The 6657-nt window shown below is 45.9% G+C and overlaps 1 protein-coding gene across 1 annotated transcript in view; it reads right to left on the bottom strand.

Moving 5' to 3' along the window:
- Positions 1-5155, bottom strand: part of THSD4 (thrombospondin type 1 domain containing 4) — a 675583-nt gene extending 670428 nt beyond the window's left edge. The window contains exon 1 of the mRNA XM_025213010.1: positions 4938-5155. The gene's annotated coding sequence lies outside the window, so the exon portion shown is untranslated. The remainder of the gene's footprint in view (positions 1-4937) is intronic.
- Positions 5156-6657: the final 1502 nt, after the last annotated feature.

The raw sequence follows: 6657 nt of genomic DNA, 5'->3' as shown, positions 1-6657 counted from the left end.
GGAAAGAGGGTGAATCATACTGCATCTCTTGATGTACAAGGCCAAACTCATCTATGGAACCTGGGTTATAATGGGATGTCTAGATTCAAGAAGGACTTCAGTGATTAAAGCATTGCCTAAACAGACTTTAGGCACCTACATGCAAAATTATGATCTATACACCTCAACTTAGCTGTTATTTAATTCTGGGCATGCAGAAATTCACTCGAGTCAGTTTAAAGTCACTTTTTTACTCTAAAGGTCTCCAATCGCCTAGAGTTTAGGTAGTGATAGGTCCCATGTGATAGGATCCAGAAACTAAGCCACTTAGGAGACGGAGGAAGCAATCTGGTAGGCATGCTCTGGAAACAGCTAACACACACTGACAGAATCAGGCTTCCTACAAAATGCAGTAGTAGCCACCATTTAACCTTTAAAAAAATAAATAAATAAATAAACAAACAGGGCCACTGGTAAAGAAGGAAGCCCTCTCCCAGGAAGTAGGAGACCCTAGGCCAAATGCTTCTCTATACCAAGAGGTTTGAACTCCAGCTCTCCTACCTTGCAGGGGTGTGTCCTAAATACTAGTCTAAAAACTAGACTGAGTGGGGGCTCTCTCCATAACTGCTATTGAAGCCGTGCTACCACGCAAAAAAAGAATGCAAGCCTGATTGAACTAGAGAGAGCACAACTCTTTAGGCTCTGATGTAGCTGATTTTTTTATACAACACCATAACTGCTCAATGTGCACTGCAGAAGCAGCAAAGACCAGAACACTCAGAAGGATGTTTTTTGGTGAAATAAAGTTAAGTGCCTACCTTTGGGAGAGGATTCTAAAGGGTGGACCCCAAACTGACAGAGGATCTTTCTGTGGAGTCCCGAGGGACCTAAACCCCAAGAGGTGAGGAATGCACAACCCTCTCATCAGCTGTCCCTACCACATTAGGAAGCTCCTTACTCAGCAAGCTAGATATTCTAACTATTCCCATGCACTTAGAGCAGCCAAGGCAACTAACACTGGCTCTGGATTCCCCTTGGAGGGGATGGGGAGGCATGTACCTAACATTTAGTTAATACAGCATCCAATCTTAATCTTCTCAGTCCTTTACTGGAGCCAGACCCTAATTCCCACAAACCATTTGCAAATAAAGCTGTATTTTATGCTGCAGATGGTCACTCTGTGGAGTGAATAGATTAAAGAACAACCAGGATTATATGCATTGGTGGTGCACCCCCTGAGCTGGGCAATGGTTGACGGTGCCTGCAGGCAGTTGCCGCTTGCCATCCACACCACCAGCGGTGTCTGCAGGCAGTTGCCAATCGCCACTGGCCACCGCCGCTGCTGCTGCTACCAGCGGTATCTCCAGGTGGTCACTGATCACTGGTTGGTGCTCGCCACCCCACCTCCCTCACCACTGACACCGCCGCAGCTGCCTGCGGAAGCTTCCCACTTGCCACCACCATGCCCCCGTCACCACCTGCGGGTGGTCGCCGTGCCCCCCCAGCCTTGGGAGGCATGCAACATTCATAATTATATGATTTGTCTTGTAAACTGTAAGCACATGCCAATATTAAGACAGGGAACTGTCTACTGCAGTGGGGGCCAAACTTTTGGGCACGCATGTCACAAATAAGTTCTAAAGCCTCTCCAAGTGCCAGTACCATAGCGGGGAGGGGGCCTATGGGGCAACTGCCCTGGGAGCTGAAGCAAAGGGGCACCAACAGGCACTGCCCAGCCAGGGCAGGGTGCAGGATGGGGTCTGTAAGTGAATCTGTATGCAGAACGGGGGTAGGCTGCCACTGTAGGCTTTGACCCAGGTGCCAAACTTCGTTGCTACAGTACAGCTGAGTGCTACTCTGATCATCTTCACCTATACAATCTGCCACTCTGTTTTCTGCTCCCTGCCCTATCTGCCATTGTCCTACCTATCCCCTGAACTGGTCTGCCATGTGCCACAAACAGAGGCTGCCCATGCCACTTACAGCACATGTGCCACAGCTTGGCCACCGCTAATCTATTGGACATGATCTGTTGAATAAGCCCCTCAGTATTCATACAGCCTTCTTAACATTTGTTTCCTGTTTATGCCATCAGTTTACTCTAACTTCAGTTGAATTACTGAACTTGCATTTGTAATTGAAGATGATAATAACAAGGCCACTTAAATTCACTACAGAGTTTTTCAGTTCTATAAATATGTTAATTGCTAAAAAGTGGATTTAACATCAGTTGAAAACAAAATTCACTGGACTAATGTCAATATCAAAACTGATTAGTAGGGTTTTAATTTGTGATTTATATACCCTCAAACCCTGAGGAGTATAAATGAAGCTTGTCTAAAGTCTGAGCGCGAAACAGCAAAATCAAAACAAAAGGCTTCAAAACAAGATGAGGGCACACAAAATGTTTTGAAAGTTTTGAAACATTTCAAGTTTCGAAATTGGGCAGCTAAACAGAAACTAAGAAGAGGGAGGGGAAGCAGTGGGGGAAGGACTGCTATGATATTGACATCTAGTTCCTATTCAATTCCCCAGCTCTCTAATTATTTCCCTAGCTCTAGCCAGGGGGTGTGGGCCCCCAGATCTGCACATTGGGTTTCAGCAGGCTACCACTGCACTTTCAGCCTGCTGAAAGCCTGCACACAGATCATGGGCCAGCACCCAAGTCTACCCAGTGCAGCCCACACTGAGCACCAGGAAGAACCCAGTGCTGGCACTGGTCCCAGCTGGCAGTGGCAGCCCGCTGCCATCCCATGTGCAGATCCAGGGGCCCGTGCCCCCCCCAGGAGGAGTCTGGCACAGCCCCACAGCCCTCCCGGGGAGCGCGGGCTCACAGATCTACATGCAGGATGACAGCAGGCTGCCACTGCCGGCTAGGGCCAGCCCCAGCACTTGGTTCTTTCCAGCGCTTGGCACAGGCTGCGCCGGGAAAACTAGGGTGCTGGCACTGTTGCTGGCCCCAGCCAGCAGCAGCAGCCTGCTGTCATCCTGCATACAGATCCAGGGACCCACACCCCCCAGGAAGAGTCCAGCACAGCCTTGCAGTCCCCCCAGGGGCCATGGGCCCCCAGATCTGCGCATGGCATGACAGCAGACTGCTGCTGCCAGCAAGTGATATGAGTTTTGCTTTGAACTATCTGAGGTACAGTTTCCAAGAAATCCCTGCACCTATCTCCTTGAAACTTGGCAGGCTTCATGCCCTGAGAAAGGGCTACCACTTCTGATATTTGCAGCCAAATCAGGCTTGAAATGACAAAGTTATAGGTATTTTCATGATTCCCTATTATAGCCTATGGGTGAAACGTTGAAACAGCAATTTTGTTTCTACGAAACAAAATGGAATAGTGCTTCAAAACAGAAAAACAAAACACTGTCCCTTCAAAACGGAAGTCAAAACAAAATGGTGCCGTTTCGCATAGCCCTAATATACAGCTTATTGCTAGAGGAAAAGTTTTGTTGAAGTATCAGGTAAAAAAACCAACACAAATATGTTGATAAAATCCCCCAACTAGTTGAGAGACTCCAGGGAAGGAGGAGAAGTACTAGAAATTACCATCTTTTATCAAATAAAAGAGAAGGTTTTTCTACCCATTCAGCATGGAGGGGAGAAAGCCCTTCCTTTTATATTCACAAACAAGGAAACCTCATTAAATAAATACATTATCATTAAACTTCTGCCGAAAGCAGCATATGCTCAGTAATAGAAACCAGCTACAAGGTTGATTAAATGCAGACCACACTGATCATAACTATAAGACACATGGCCCATGTTGGGCAAACATGCCAATGGGAACCTACCACAAGCATAAATTAGTGTAGCTCATCTGAGTAAAATACATAATAGTGCCATTAAGTGCAGTCCCCCTCAGTATTGACTTTTTCAAGTCACAGCGAGCCACCACATTGCATACATTTCAATTTCCTCTTCACTTCCACATTTGAGTTGTGCCTTTCTTTCCCCACTTACAATGATTCCAGTTTCTTCTCCAGCATTAAATGTCTGGAAAACATGACTGAACAGGGCTGCAAAGAGTTCACCTAGAATTCCTTTGTCGCCCCCCTTTCTCAGCCTGTTGCACACAATTAATGTGGTCCTGCCTTCCATGAGATGAAGCCAGACCAGGTTGCCCTATGCCTCATCTGAATATAATTTTTTGGAGGATCCCAGGACTCATGGCACAAACACGCAGTTCCAGCCATGAGTGGGAGGTCTAATTAGCATGTGGATCTTTTGTAGAGGGTATCTGGAGTACACACACTTACTGAGCAATGAGGTCACCATGGCTTGCAATGCTGTTGACTGATGGGGCCCAGCCCAATTACCTTTATGGTAAATCATGGGCCTTTTGACTAATATCATGCATAGCTTGTACCATGTAGAAGTAGGTGCTAAAGTGCTGCTTAAAATTGTGTTTATAGAGTACCTGTGCTAAAACTTGCAGCAGTTTCAAAAAAGCTAAACTACATAAATTCTAGATGAACTAAGTCTATGGGAAATGCATCCAAATTTACTACAGGTATATTTATTTCAAGGTCAGTGTTTTCAAATTTGCTTTTCACTTCCATGTGCTCAGGGAGAGCAGGGTGTGAAAAATACAGGGAGCAAGAGAAGTAGCTGCCAGGGGAAGAAGTTGAGGGGGCCAGATTTATTTTCCTTGCTATAGCAGTGGGAAGAGGGACAAATTCAAGGCAAAGCAATAATTAGATTCTATGTCTGGAAAATTATAGTAAATTTATAATATTTTCCATATCTCAAATCTAATTATTGGAGGGTCATCTTATATTTGAGTAAATACAGTAGCGTATCTCAAAAAAAAATATGCTGGCACTCAGTTTCCAATTGATAGCTCTCATCAGCCTTAGGCTAAATAGAATTTTATTTTCTAACAACAATCATTTTAATTATTACCCTTCTCTTTTGAGCATGTTATTTTCTTACAAGGCTGAAATGTACTTACAACCTCATCTCCAGTTGAACAGTGTTTGCCTGGTAATCTCAGTTTTGATTCATGTTAACGGCTGATCCTAAGTCTGTGTTGTCCTCCATTGCACTCCTTTTAAAAAAGCTAATATAAAAGTTCAGAATTAGGATTCCATTATGCCTTTATCACATGCCTGGTCTTTCTGTAACTTTAGCATATTCTTTTCACAAAGGAACAATGGTCACAGTGTAACATTTTCCACAATTTTCTCTGAAGTAGGTAAGCTAAGCATTATATCCTATTATAAAAAGCTCTCATGCTTCAAAAGATCCTACAGGCAGAGAAGCAAATTAATAATACTATGCCAAATCAGGAAAGGCTTCTGCCTTCATTTAAAAGGCTGAAACTCTTCCGAAAAGGTATCCATATTATTTTTCTGTTCCTATTAGGAAGGAAAAATTATGTCATGAGAACCTAGCAAGTTTATCCAAAAATCCAGCCTTCTTGCCTTTGACTCTAGTATTGAAATAATCCCATCCAATGCCACTTTGGAAAGAGATGTGTTAGCCTGTCTTTTGCCAAAGAGAAGAAAAGAACAAGAGCAATTTAGTTCTGTAAACTTAGTTCTGCCATAGCAGACAGAAAAATTCTTGTGAAGCATTCCCATCCAAAATGCAAGTAACAAATGATCAAGAACACATATAAACACCGCAAATAAGGGACAGTTAATACAATTCATTTATTGTATAAAAAATATCAATACTTAACTTTATAATGATCAGGGATCCAGGTTCTCTGTTTGCTGTGGAAAAATGAAGAAAAACGAGGACTTTCTCCTTCAGCAGAGAAAAATGTTGATTTTTCTCTTTTAAAGGAGAAAAAACGCAGGAAACCATGGGTTTTGCTTTGCAAGTTGGTGGAGTTCCAGCCTGCAAGGGGCTGCAGGGGAGTGGGAGAAGGGCAATCAAGGCAGAGGGCACTGCCTGCACATGCGCGCACACATGTACGCGGAAGCCAGGCAGCGGTGGAAAGCAGCTCCTGCAGCTCCCTCCAGATAAATCTATGGGGGCTAGGGACGAAGGAAGGGGATGGGGCAAAGGCCATGTTGAGGGTGGAGGGGAAGGGGGACAGGCCACATGTTGGGTGGGTAAGGGGCAAAACAGCACAGGCCACAGGTCACACAGCAGGCATGTGGGGGGCATGTCCCCCTAAGATTTCTGCACCTACAGTGGGGTGTGGGGCCACAGCAGGGCCAGAGCAGCTCCAGTCAGGAGCCACCTCCATGGTCTTCACCACCAAGGTGAGGCACCCCCTGCCTGCCTGACAGTAGCAGAGGCACAACTCCATGCTAGTGCCGCCACATTTTGCACACCTCACCATAGTAGCATGGTGCTCCCTCACACACCGGGTCCCATCTGCTGGGCTTCAAAGGCAGCTCCTCTTCAGAGCTAGTTCCTGCTACAGCCCTGCAGCCTGCTGTTGGCACAGAAATTTCAGGGGGCATGTGACCCCCACACTGTCACTTGCACCACCCCCCACCTTCCCCCCACACCCACTCCCTTCCTCACACACTGGGGGCCTGGGGGCAAGGAGCAGCGGGTCAGGAGTGAAGGGCACTGGCAGGGCCAGGGAGCTGTGGGTTGGGAGCAAAGAGCACCACACCAGAAAGTGGCATGGGGGACAGCTGCAGTTGGACCCACATCCTAGTGAGCAAAGGGGGCAGGGGAAGCTCTAACTTTTCATTATAAAAAAAAAC

This window comes from Alligator sinensis, unplaced genomic scaffold (genome assembly GCF_000455745.1).
Source record: "Alligator sinensis unplaced genomic scaffold, ASM45574v1 scaffold913_1, whole genome shotgun sequence".
In the NCBI taxonomy this organism is placed as follows: domain Eukaryota; kingdom Metazoa; phylum Chordata; order Crocodylia; family Alligatoridae; genus Alligator; species Alligator sinensis.
This window is presented reverse-complemented; position numbering and strand designations above follow the sequence as displayed.